Below are 13,673 nucleotides of genomic sequence, written 5' to 3'. Positions count from 1 at the left end.
TCAAAACAGAGAGTCAGAGAGGAAGGGAGACATACCAGGGGTCAGACATCTTTGTTTAAGTCTCATCATCATCATCTCATTTTCGAGGGGGTCCTTACAAAACATAAATATAATCATTAGTAATACAAAATCAAAATGAAAGGTAAATCCAAGACATAATACCAAAACATTTAAACACAAAGACACCCACACCACACACACACTCACAATCACTCGCACTTAATGCTCCCCTAAGCCTAGCCACCCACCAACCAGACAATATTACACAATCAGAAAAAATCTGAAGAGAAAAGAAAAGAAAAGAAAAGAAAAGGAGATATTTTAAAGGAGATCTATTATGCTGATCCATGTTTAAATACATACATATATTGTTACTATTTTGGAATATCCATACTGAACCAAAGTTACTTAAAGAGACAGCAGCTGAAATGAACTGTTTCAGGCAGAGGCTGAAATGAGGGATTTTACTAATGCCACTAAAAATAAATAAGCTACTCAATAGTTATCCCAGAGTGACATAATTAATAGAGAAAGTGAGTATAATAGATCTCCTTTAAATAAAAGAAACATATATTTATTCCTCCATCCATAATGTGGGTAATAACAGAGCTTACCACTTCAGCACTTTTTTACATATTGTTTTTTTTAATTGATTGTCAGTTGATATTGAGAATATATATATATATATATATATATATATATATATATATATAAACATAATCAGCATTAAATAAAAATAATTCTCACTAACAGTTATAGCACTGATTAAGGTTTATCACAGTAGTTCACTAACCTGCTGACCCCACATGAGAGTCATTCATCAGCTGAGCATTATTTTGTTATATGACACATATCCTTATAGTAAAGTGTGATGAAATTAATATATATATAATATTTATAATATTATATTAAATATATTTTACAAAGCTACCTTCCACCAGTGGGCGACATGAAGTTGAAAACAGAAGTTACTATGAGTTTACTGTTTCCCATACTCTCAAGTTTAATTATAGAGGAGATAATTATGAACTATTCATCAATGAATTCCTGTGTCCCTCTTCACTCACACAGTTGTGTCCCTCACTGTGTCAGTGTTCCAATACGGAAGTGAGCTCCACTGATATTTGAAGGTCAAACAGGATGCAGGCAGCAGAGCCTCGACAGAGAGAAGACAGCGCGCACTGTAACTTCAATTTTAAGGGAGTGACAAACACTTTAAAGACCGAGGTTGCCCACAGCCCTGATAGGCTACTTTGCTGCTGTGGACGCTAAACACCTCTAAGCACACACTAATCCGTGGTTGCTCCTTAATCTCCTGCAGACAAACACGGTACTCACATACAGACGGTGCCAAATTGGCTATTAACGCGTAATTATCGCTACAATCTCGCTACCGGCGTGTGTTTGCGTAAAAATGCTGTAGTTGTAGGCTGTCCTGCCTTCCTCTCTGGCCCCTCTGCCTCTCTCTCCCCCCCAGTCGGCTCCCTGAGACTTCATGGTGTTTGTGCCATCTAGGCTTATCCGCCGCTTCATTGCAGTCTTTTCTAGCGCAGAGATTCACACCTCATGGTCGCTCCTCACCATCCTCTCTCGCTCTCGGACAAACAAATAAGTCTTCACTATTTGAAAACAAGCAGACAACTTTCTTTTGGATCTACCGTGTCACCGATTTTTACTAATTTTCTACGATTACAAGGACATATTGTGCAAGAAACTCTCCAGCACCACGGGGAGAGAACAGAGAAACGCCTGTGTGCCGTGTAGGAACACTCTCTAAAAAAACCCGCCTGGTCTGAAATCCAGAGACGAGCCCACACAGTAGCGAGCTGGTTATTTTTCTACTTGAAAGGGAAACTACAAGTACGCTGTGAAGCTTTTTGTCGCAGCTTGGCTCCCGGCAGAAGCGCAGGTTTCCCACAGAACCAGCTGGTGGAGAGGGAAAAAAATCGCGAAGGAGAGAAGTGCGAAAGTAAGAAGCGATGTGCGGCTGCTGCTTGTGCAGTTTGTCTTTCGGAATTAGTGGATGAATGGGAAGGGAGCGGCTGTAGCCTCGAACCAGGGAAACAGAACATACTGTAGAGCCTGCGGAGGCACACAATGGATACTTGTCCGTCTCTAAAGGTAAGAAAAAGCCCACACTTTCTGTTATATGCTGGACTTTTGGCTGTCATGCGCTCCTCGTGGATTAGATGTGCTGTTTGTAGTTTCTAATGTTCGTTTTCGTCTCTTGGCTTTTCTTTTAAAAAGCTAAAACGCCGATTTTGGTTGAAATGCAAAATACAGTTTGTGATGTTACCACAAGCTCCTGGATTCTATTGCAAACATGAAATTCAGTGTGCTACAGCGTATAAGGGTGGCTCATACTCTCAGACAATCAGTTATCCACAGAAAGAAGTCGCTGAAAAATCTGTTCAGTGCTTTTAGAGCTTGACGTGTAATTGCTGTTTTCAGTGTTTTGTTTTATCGTAATGTTACGCATGGAAAGGGTTGCGACGATGTACACAAAGCAGAGAGGCTAGGTAGTTGTGCCCGACGCATACTAATCCTGGGTGTGTATGAACGACAAACGTGCCCGTTATTGTGCGTCTGGCAGTGTGTGTGTTGTTTTGTGTGAGTGTGTGTGTGAGAGAGAGAGAGAGAGAGGGAGAGAGAGAGAGAGAGAGACATAAATAAGAGAAGGGGGGTGAAAGAGAAAGGCGGGGAGGAAGAGATTAGCCTACTCTTTTCCAAATGTTCCCTTGGGATTACTGTAGGCTATTAAACTCTGTTCAAGTTGTATGGGTGGAGTGCTGTGTGTGTGTGTGTGTGTGTACGGGTCCTTTTAGCAGTCCATTCACGTCCTGAGAAAATTTGGGCTTGTGTGAGTGTGCGTGTGTCTAGTTAAGGGATCGATGGCCGCCATGAGACACCTTGGCCGGCAGTGAAACGCCACCAACACCACCACCACTGTAATCGCCACCCTCTTGTGGATTACAAGTGGGGAGCATAGCTCGAGCGGGGTCTCAGTGAAGACATCCGTGTGTGGAGACAGAAAGTGGCGCTCGGTCAGTGAAGGCAGTTCAGCACCATGGACAGCGCGCACTGTATAACACTGCAGTAGGAGGGGGGACGTTAAGACTCCCACAGAGGGGCATTTATCGACACTGAATGGCTGCTATTTTCCTAAAAAAAGAATACAGAGTGGACCCCCCCCCCTCTCTCCCCCAAGTAAAGCCCTGCAGTTTACTGAAGAGATTCAACAGTATTTTAATTCATGCAAACAGAGTTATTCTGACGCAAAATGACTCACTGACAAGTGCACTTTTCTATTTATTGCAAGAGCCACTTTAATTTGTTTCAGTCAATATCCCCGTGCAAGCTCACAGAGAGATGAAAAAAATCTAATATAAAACAGAATAAAGAAAAGAAAAATCAATTAAAAAAAATCTATTTCACCATCACTTTTATACACAGACACAGAAAACACAAGATATTTTCAAAGACAGTATGACACAGTATGATATTTGATCATATATTTGATTTTTGACGATTTGATCTCTGCACAATATCTTACAGCTCATTGAGAGGTATTTCTACTTTACTTGTATTCAATGATTAAATTGGCCACTTGGTGGCAGCAGAAAAAAACTGCACATACAAGATTGACACATCAGGATCTTTTATATGATAAGACAAAAAGTGCTCATAAACCTGTAAAATATAAAAAAAATCAAGGATCCAGAAGAGGTTACTTCTCTCATTGCTTTGTGGACTACGATTTTGATGCATGAAGTTCTACATGTTTGTTGTCACCATTTCCCTTTCTTTTGCCAGAAGTGACCATATTTTGGAGATGGGGGATGTGATATGATCCACCTCTATATTGGTTGAAAAGTCACCATTATATCAATTTGGTCTTCATTCGTAGCCACCAAGCGAAACCCTCCTTTTCTTGCAAAAATGAAGCCAATGCGGAATTGCACAGAAAAATTTAGTTCCTCAAGTGTCCACTTGGGGTCTGGCTCCAAAAGACCCATAATTCTCATACACAGCTATATTAATATGTCAGTTTTGACAGCAGAAATTAACATGTTCAAAGCAAACAAAGTTAGTCAATGCCTTTATTGCCAAGCAGTGTACGGGTCTTGCACTTTTTTATAACTCACCTGTTTTGATTTTATGAAGGATATGAGTTATGCATAATTATGGGCGTAGGCGGTCCGACTGCTAACTGCTGCATTGTAGTGGCTTCTCAGTAGGCTTAAGGCCCAACTCGGTTCCAGCTCTTTGCCTGTTATTAGGTTGACTGAAAGTTTGATAGAGTCAGCTTTCCCAATGTGGCAACCGCCATGAATAGACTTCCAAAACTGCCCTTTAGAAACCAATGGGTGATGTCACTCAGGCTTAGTCCATTTTTCATTTACAGTCTATGGTTGCCCCGCCCATCTGTTTTGCTCTAAATGAAACAATGAATACCGTTATGAATATGATGCTGCAATCAGTCAATGAATTAATCAATCTATTTTTGAACAGCACTGATTCATAACAAATGTCATCTCAAGACACCTTACCAAAGTTTGAGAATCTACTCTTGGTTATATTATTTACATAGACCCAATGTTTATCCACTACGAGCACAGCACTTACGAGAGTTAAAGTGGCAAGAAAAAAACCTCCTTTTACAGTAAAAGGAAGAAACCTCAAGCAGAACCAGACTCATGCTGAACAGCCATCTACCAAAACTGTGTATGGCTTGGAAAGTGAGATAGAGAGAGACACAGAAAGAGAGAGTCAGATGGAGACAAAGAGAACAACAACAACAAATAAACAGAATGAAGAAAACATGAACTTGCAATCAAACAAACGAGTGTGAGCGCTGTGAGAGACGGCAGCAGTAGCTCCGTAGCACCTTGTTCTGAATATCCCAGAGGGAAACCTTCCCAAGGGATTTATAAAGTTTCTATCTATCTATCTGTCTCTCAATCTATCTATCTATCTATCTATCTATCAAAACCATAAAACATTAGGGAAATTAAGTTAAGTAGGATGTATTTGCTTATTGGTACATTCATGTTGTTATAGTTTAAACAAATAGAAAAGGTGATCTTTGTAAGCCATCATAATAAAGAAGTTCTAAGGCATATGTGTGTAGGCTCTGCATTATATATCAAGGTGCTTCCACTTCTGATATATAGTTTTTGTCATTTACACACCCAGCAGGTGCAGAGCCACAGTATTGTTTGTTTAGTTGTATTTCTGGCCACCTGGTAAATTAATCCAAATATAGGCTCTCTGTTAGCTTTGATAAGGTATCCTTCATAAAATATCTGACCACCATGTTCACCAGCTGGCCTCTAACTGACTCTGTTGCTCTTTGGTACTGAGCAGGTGGCTTACAGGATGTTTGAACAGCCTTTTTTTTTTTTTTTACTGCTAGCATGTCTTGCTTCCTGATGTCTTCTGTTGCTTTGGAGCCTGTTTGTAAAGCTGCAGTGATGTCATCAAAGTAATGCTGATGTCATTGTGGTGCTGATATCTCTTTGGTATCACAGGCAGGGTGGCAGTAGCTCAGTCTGTAGGGACTTTGGTGGGGAACCGGAGGGTCGCCGGCTCAAGCCCTGGTGCTGGAGAAAAGTATGAAAGTGGGTCTGGTATTTGGAGAGGTAACCTCCTGAATACTGCAGAGGTGCCCTTGAGCAAGGCACCAAACCCCAAACAGCTCTGGGGTGCTAGCTGTGTGTAGCAGCCCCACATCTCTTATCTCTCATTAATGCATGTCCACAGGTCCTGTGGCTCATGTATGCAATTCAGCCTACATGTGTGAGAATCATGACTCTCAATAACACTGTAAACCAGGATTTCCCCTTGAGGATTAATAAAGGATTTAAAAAAAAAATTAGTAACTCAAGAGGACATACAGGTTGAAATACCCATTAGCCCATTAGCCATACCCTGTCAACAAAGGTGCAACTACAGAGTTGCATTATGGGAAATGTAGGATCCAGTGTTTTGAGAGCTTGAGCCCAAATTTAGACCATAAATTTGATTATCTCAGCCGCTGTTGTTTCTTTTTTCCCCCCAAATCTTCTCCCTTTTACCCCCACTTTCATGGAAGTGTATTCTAAAAGTGATGGAATATCCATTTAATATCCCTTCCCCGTAAATTCTACATGGATTGATCTATATACTGGGACACAAACTACTTTAAATGGTATGTATGACTGCACTGCACTGTATGCTGATTGTTGAACGCATTATCCTGTTATCACCATTATCTTATAATGAGACATTTGTTCATCTTCAGGAACATATCTTTTTTGGCTCAATTCAACATTTGCAAAGTTTGGTTGAATAACCCTTTGGATAGGAAAATATAACATTTGTTCTATTGTTTCCATTGTGTCATGTAGCTTAGTAAGTGTGGTTATACCACCTTTTGAACTAGGTAATCATGCCTTTAGTCTTCAGAGAAAAAGCACGAGCAGGGACTGTTTAAATCATTTTTTTTCCCATTTGTATTAATTGTTATTCAGCTCTTTGGTTTCTCATGACTAACAGTCACAACAGAACTGTCAACAGCCCTCATCTGATATGTTGATATCACTGGCTGTTATTGTCTGTCAGTGCTTGATGCCAGAAAGATGCTGGAGGGTTAATGCCGTCTGTCGAGACTGCTCGCTGAAATTGATAGGCTTGCTTTGACAGATGAGATAACCTGCAATCTCAGGCAAATGCAATTTACTGGTACGGCAGATGGATGCTGAGGATGCAGTCAGAAGTAGGCCAGTTTTACCTTGGGGAGCAGCTCGACATGCACAGAAGGCTCCCAGAGAATGTTAGAAAGTTGTTGTTTTACAAGGGAAATTGTGAGAGAGAAGAGGGAGGAATGGAAAGGAAAGGACTTTTCTATTAAACTCGGCACACAGTGAAATAATAGAGAGGGGAGATCAGTTCCCGTTCAGTTCTGGTTCACATGGAATAAGCTGGATGGAAGGCAGTTGAAGCTCAAAAAAAAATGAAGTGGGAAAATAACTTGGGATTTGGATTTAAATGTGCTGTGGTGTCTCCGCACTATTCTCATCTCCAGTCTCGGAGTTTGAGAGAAAAAAAAAGAACAAGAGCTTTGTTGCTGTCCATGAAAACTCTCCCTCATGGCTTCATTCATCACCTCTATGAGCAGGAAAAGCTGAGGGCAAAGACAACACAACAGAATAAACAAATCCAAAACAAAAGCAAGGGAGAAGCCAATATTTAGCTTGTCAGAAGCATTACCTCATTGGGTTATAATGTTGCATAAGCAGTAATGCACTTATTCAATGGAGTGCAGCTGCAAAGCAGTTTTAGGTGCTTCTTCACCTCAGAATTGCCATGCATTAGAGGGAGACTTTTCCCTAATTAATTTAAACACGGTTCCTGTTGTCACTGGGCTGCGGTATTCTTTGTATCCATTGAATCCAGCCCAGCTGCTTTAGAGTAGCATATGTGCAGCAGAGTGAAGCCGTTGGAGAAGCCCAAACATCTGTGGAACTGGATTTCATGTTGGTCAGGTTCAGGTTGCTTTGTTAGATGAACTCGGAGTTCCTAATTATCAGTTGTTATAGTAATAAGTATGCAAAATTCAAGTAGAACCCCACCTCAAACCATCACAGATATCCTCCTTTTCAACTACTTTCATAGTCTCATAGCTCAGCAAAACATGTCTGTGATGGTTTTTGTTAAAAAGTCGATGCTCCCTCAATGTAGGTGAAGTTGTCAAAATGTGGTGCTATACATTAAATGCAGCTACTGTATTTTATCAGTCACTCTATGGCGGCAGATGCTCAGTCCACAGCGACTAGGCTGGGGTGGCCTGCAGAAATATGGATAAAGAGGTAGACTTAGAGCTGGAGAAGTGCCATTTCACCTGAGGGGATCTGTTGACCTGTGACCAGGGCCACTAATCCCTAAGTTTAGCACTTTAAGTCTGTGGTATGCATCTCTATAATGTCTCCACATCAAATGCCTGCAGATAGGTTTGTATGTGTGTGTGTGTGTGTAAAACTGACTGTTGGATTGAGGGAATGATTTATCCCGGGGGGGGGGGAGTAGTTCTTCTTTAAATCACCTTCAAATATTTCAATTTTAGTGATTTCATTGACTCGAAATGTTCCCCTGCTATTAATCTAATGGAATAAAGGAGCACATAAGCTCTTTTTATTCTGGAATAACTCTTAAGTAATGCAGGACTTCATATTTATGAGAGTAAGCCCCCAAAAAGTGATTGATGGAGCTGAGAATAAGAAGGGATATGGAGAAGTTACACTTACCTTTGCCTCTGGGCAGCAGCTTGACTTCATTACAGAGAAGCTTTTGGCCGGTGTTACCTGTATCCTCATGGCCACACTGCTCCGGCTGTACTGTGATGTGATGTGGCCTTTTCCCCCCCCCCCCCTCAGAAGTCTCAGCAGGAAGCACTTGACTCGGCAGTATATCAAAGCGGGCGTGCGGACTCTGAGGGCTGCGGCATTGTGGCGCTTTAGAGGGAACCTTCAGGGAGTTTACATAGGCGGCAGCTCTCCTCCTTTGTGAAACACGAGTCGGAACATTAAGATGTCACTGCTGACTGACCAATACGGCCGCGGGGACACAGTGATACAGCAGAAGCAGACACGGGTGTGTTACCCCAGAGCACTTCAAGGCAATGGGAAGACGTTTTCATGTGCAATAATTATGGAACCAATATGGGCGACAGTGTGTCTGAGGCAAAGTCTTGTTACTATTACGACTAAGCACTTTAACTACATTAGGAAAAAATTACTCTGTGAGTCAGATTACAAAAGCTTGATTCTTGTTTTTCCCTTTTTGCTTCATGTTCCTTGCTTTGTTTCATTTCCACATTTAAATCGGCCTCTGAGCAATGAGAGCCTGCGTTCTAATTTTTGCCGTCGCCCTCTTTCCTTTCCCACATGAATTCTCTGATTTTGCTGCTGTTGTCGTAGTCGTTGCACTTTGGAATACAGTGGCCCTCCCGTCATTTGATGGCGTGTTCATTCATCATGGTCAGCGGTTCCAGCCCCACTCACGCTACTGTAATCCAAACAGACCTTTACATTTTAAAAGCCTCTGAGTTTAAGCTTTTGCTGCTCACAGGGCGTTCAGTGCAGCTGATTGGCTGGGAGCAGAGGGCCGTCACGTGGTGTGTGGGGTTTTTGCAAAGGACCAAATATAACTTAAAAAGGATTTGACTAGTACATCTGACTGATATAGCAATGTCCAGTGACAGGGACTATTTCATCTACAAGGGTTGTAAAGTTTTGTGATTGCTTGATTTTAATTGATAACAAGATGACTAATAAGAAGTACAGAACTCTTGTGTATTTTTAAACCAAATCATGTCACTTACAAATTGGAACGTGAACTTCATTAACTGTGAGATGATCCATCAGGTATTTTTGATACATTCATCAATTTTCTAGTCTTTTCTTGCCACTGTCCCAACTTTTAATAAAATATGTTGCTGGCATCAAATTTAAAATTTGGCATGTCATTTCCCCGAAAACAATGAAATGTTACGGTTCATACATTTGAAATGTTATCGTTTTTTGCTATTTTGTCATCAAATATGGAGTTTCAGTTGTTTTGCAAACTATTAAATTTAGGTTTCGTTATATTTTCCAGAACATCACACATTTTAAGGATTTAATGTAAAACCTATTGTATTTCACAGCTAATGTTACCATGTTATTATGTCACTAATAATACACCCTCACTGACGCTGACATGTCTTGGATCCTCAACTGTTACAGCAAGTCTCTGCCAACTTGCTAACTAGCAGTGATTAGTCCTTATACAGGACTTCATAGTAACAGCTGTGATGGTGGTATTTTCACAAGTTTTACAGTTTTTCATTCATTTGGTTTGAATAACTTTTGGGATTTCAAAGCCATGCTGGTGCTAAATTTCAAATGGAGTTAAAGAGAGCAGTGTTTCACTGCCATGATCAACCCCCGAAACCCTGATAGTGATATCCCATGATGATTAAAAGGAAGAGTTCCTAATCATTTCGATATCACCCATTGGTTTTTAGAGTTCTGATTTGGACCGTTGAGCACTCTGGATGTCATCCTGGTTTGTGAGAGCCAAAAGACATTACTGCTGTAGTCATAATTTGGGAAAAAATGTTTATGCTTTTAGGGGTCATACTGCATGAGACTCCTGACTGATCAACTCTACCCTATGAAACAATTCTATATTCATGTGGGTGGTAGCTCCAGGATTCCAGGGAGCACTAAGGGTCAATAAATGGTTTATTGTTTATGGAAATGATGCTAATTATAATCTATTCACTGTATTTTTGCGTCATGCAGTCATGCTGTCATGCTGTGACTTCTGCCGTACATCGCTGTGTGTGTAATCTCCACTCTCCAACCATCCACTCAAATACTCCCACATAAGCACCCGACACTTTTGTCCCACAGAGTTCCTGAAAAAACACAGTCATTGCTGAAGTTATCACTGAGTGCATGACAGCCGCTCCGTTAGGCCGGCTCATCTCGCTCGCTGATGTGCGCTGGGCCCCAAGGTTAGCAACAAAAAAAAAGTGTTTGGCTCCAGAGATCTAAAATAGAGAGCTCCTTGCGCCGCTGTGGAGTGATAACATTCAGGCTCTGCTGGGGACGTCGCCACTGTGAAGAAGCTGTAATTTAGAGACGGGTTGGAAAAGCTTATCTTTCCAAACCCCTGAGAAAAATAAAGAAATAGTAAGTGGGGAAAAAAAACAAAAGCTAGAGGCAATGACTCATTGTCTGTGGCAAAGAGAACGAAAAACAAAGCCTTGATGAAAGCTCTTTGGTCATAATAGAGCCATCCTGTGTGGAATTTTATGTTTAAGTCACTGGCGAGCCAAATCCACAATAACCTTCAAACGGTGTAATTGAATGTCTTGTGTACATAAAAACAAGCATCTTAAAGGTCAATCATAAGAAAAGGCACACATGAGCATATACCTGTTTACACCTAGCATGAGCGCTGTCCTTGAGTGACTACACACATTAAAGGGTTCTAAATGTATGAGTTTTCTATTTCTGGCTGCTTTAGAATAGTGGGGGTCGTCAGTGATCTATTTTGGGCAGCAGATGTTGAGCGTCCCTTGAGGGACTTTACGTTATTAAAAATGCAAAACTAGCTAATGCTACACAGCAATCATTTAGCACTGCACTCGGTGTTGATAACAAGGGGGAAACTCAGTTGGGGTGGGGGCTCCAAAAGCCACAGAAGTCTCATCAGGTGTCTTTGGAGTAAACAGTTCTTGGAACTTTTTTGAAGAAGAACTATCTACGAGGCAGTTCCCTTAGAACTAAACATCATGGGAACTTTTTTTTTTGTTTGCATTCGCATCCGCCATGGTCCTTACTCTGAAGCAGGAGCTTAAAGGGTTCCTCTTAACGGGGTTCCAGGAACTAAAATAGTTCATAATTCCTAAAATGCCTATAATCACCCATACTACAATGCCCATTTTGACCACAGAAATAAACTTGTTCACAGCATGGCACAAATATTGATTTTGGTCTGAATAGCTGATGGCTTTATCATCACACACTTTTGGGGGTTGATTTTGTTTTCTGTTTAGGTTTTTTTAAGGATAAGAGTGGTGTTTATTTAGGGGCGTGGCACGGCTGATCTATGTACATGCTGGCATGCAGTAGCTGTTTGCCCGGAGGCTTAAGGCTGGCCTCAAATCCACTTTTTTTGACTGTTACCAGGTTGACCAAAAGTTGGGTTGAGAAAGCAATTCAATATGACAACCGCCATTTCAGAGCTTCTAAACTGCACTTCAGAAGCCAAGGGTGACATCACTGAGATTACATCCATGTTTTATACGATGCATGATTGAGAACAAATATGGACATCACAGAGAAAGATACACATGTATACAAACTACTAACTATGATATGAACAGCAAAGTATTGTGTAACTCATTATTCAGGAGTCAGTTGAAATGTATAGTTTACAGATGTGAGGGCTTCTGCTTCCTACTCTTCTTCTGACTTTGATGTCTCAAAGACAGAAGGCTGCACTACACTTGTTACATATTGTAGTCTTTGGAGGCAGGCATATGATCAAACTGTCGTCATTTACGTGCAGGGCATGCTGCTTTGGGAAATTTAAAAGGTAGATCAAATAATGAGAGAGGCTAATTGCTTAAAAACAAATCTGGGTGCCGAAAATCCAGAATATTTGATTCTTGTTCGATACACTCCTTCTTAACTTCTCCTTGAACCACATTTGACACGTGCATCATCTTAAACTTGAGCACTGAGGTGTGTACATGTTGTTTTGCATTCTGTGGCGCTATCAGCATACTTTGCAGCAGAATCGCTTGCATCAACTCGAGGTATATTGCAGGGGTACAACTTAAAGTGCTCATTATACTGGCTTCTCAAGTTTTTCAGCGCCAGAGTTGTCCATGCTCAGTTATAAATTACAGTCATTAGGTAGAAAATGTCCCAATTCTGCTTTAAAGTTGAAGTTCCCTCTCAGCAGCGTCTTTGATAAATTGATAGCAGGTCGTTTAATCTCACTGTGCTCCTTTGGGGTCCTCCCCGATGATTGCTCCGTTGATGGGTTCTTTTGCAAGGCGCTGTCCTTGTCTCACACTCACACTGAATGCACATCTCTTATTCAGCGTGGGCCTACAGTATATGCACACAGTGCTCCCTCCACGCTGCTTTTCAAAGTCAACCTTTTCTTTTGCTTTTTTATTACACATTAGGTTGAAAGAAATTGCAGAAGGTTAGACTGTGAAATGTTTTGTTTTTTTACCATATAACTCTTTGAAGTTGCTATAGCAGATTTACACACACACACACACACACACACACACACACACACACACACATACACACACACACACACACACACACACACACACTGATGCACTTAGATTTTTCGATTGTGGTTGGGGATTGAGTTTAAAGATACACTTCTGCCTGTGTGTGTGTGGCAGAGCTTACATCATTTAATGTTTTTGTCTAAATCCTTATATCCTCATCTGGAACAGTGGAAAGATGTTTCACCGTGAGCAGGGGGCTCCATGGAAATCATCCGGTGAAATACCATATGGAGACAAATTAGATAGACGAGTCCTCATAATGTTGTTGCTTGTCTGATTTTTGAGCCAATATATGTTTAAGATCTCTCCCTATTTCATTGCCATTATATTTGCTGATGTTTATAATACAATGATCAGTCTCTCATGCGCGGTTTTTACTTTTAATACTACACATACTTTTACCATTATCACTGACATTGTAGCTATAAATCTGTCTTATTCATTGTCTCCATCAATCTCTTCTTCCTTCATCTCCCTCTATTCCACTTTACAAGTCAAACACAGTTGTGGTAGATGGTTCTTCAACATGAGTTTGTTTTTGCTCGAGGTTTCTGACTATTAAAAGGAAGTGTTTTCTTTTGTTGTTACTTTGCTAACTGAGATCTGTATAATAGCTCCAAAACTGCCCGCAGTAACTTCACATTTTTCCATTTTTTTGGAGTCAGATTTCGAGTCACTGCTGCACATTTTGTATGCAGTTCATCATCCAAAAAGGCTCAAATGACTTCTGATCAAAAAGATGTAGATACCCATGAAGCTTTTAAGTGACTGTACATCATCCAGATGATCATGTTTATAGATGAAACCTTCAACTTCTGCTGAA

At 40.8% G+C, this 13,673-nt stretch overlaps 1 protein-coding gene across 1 annotated transcript in view; it reads left to right on the top strand.

Annotated features, from left to right (window-relative positions):
- Positions 1-1,399: 1,399 nt before the first annotated feature.
- LOC109989743 (leucine-rich repeat and fibronectin type-III domain-containing protein 2) overlaps positions 1,400-13,673 on the top strand; it is a 152,168-nt gene continuing 139,894 nt past the window's right edge. Inside the window, exon 1 of the mRNA XM_029278829.2 lies at positions 1,400-2,121. The gene's annotated coding sequence lies outside the window, so the exon portion shown is untranslated. The remainder of the gene's footprint in view (positions 2,122-13,673) is intronic.

This window comes from Labrus bergylta, chromosome 18, assembly GCF_963930695.1.
Source record: "Labrus bergylta chromosome 18, fLabBer1.1, whole genome shotgun sequence".
Lineage (NCBI taxonomy): Eukaryota > Metazoa > Chordata > Actinopteri > Labriformes > Labridae > Labrus > Labrus bergylta.
Note: the sequence above shows the minus strand (reverse complement) of the source record. Positions and strands in the feature narration are given on the sequence as shown.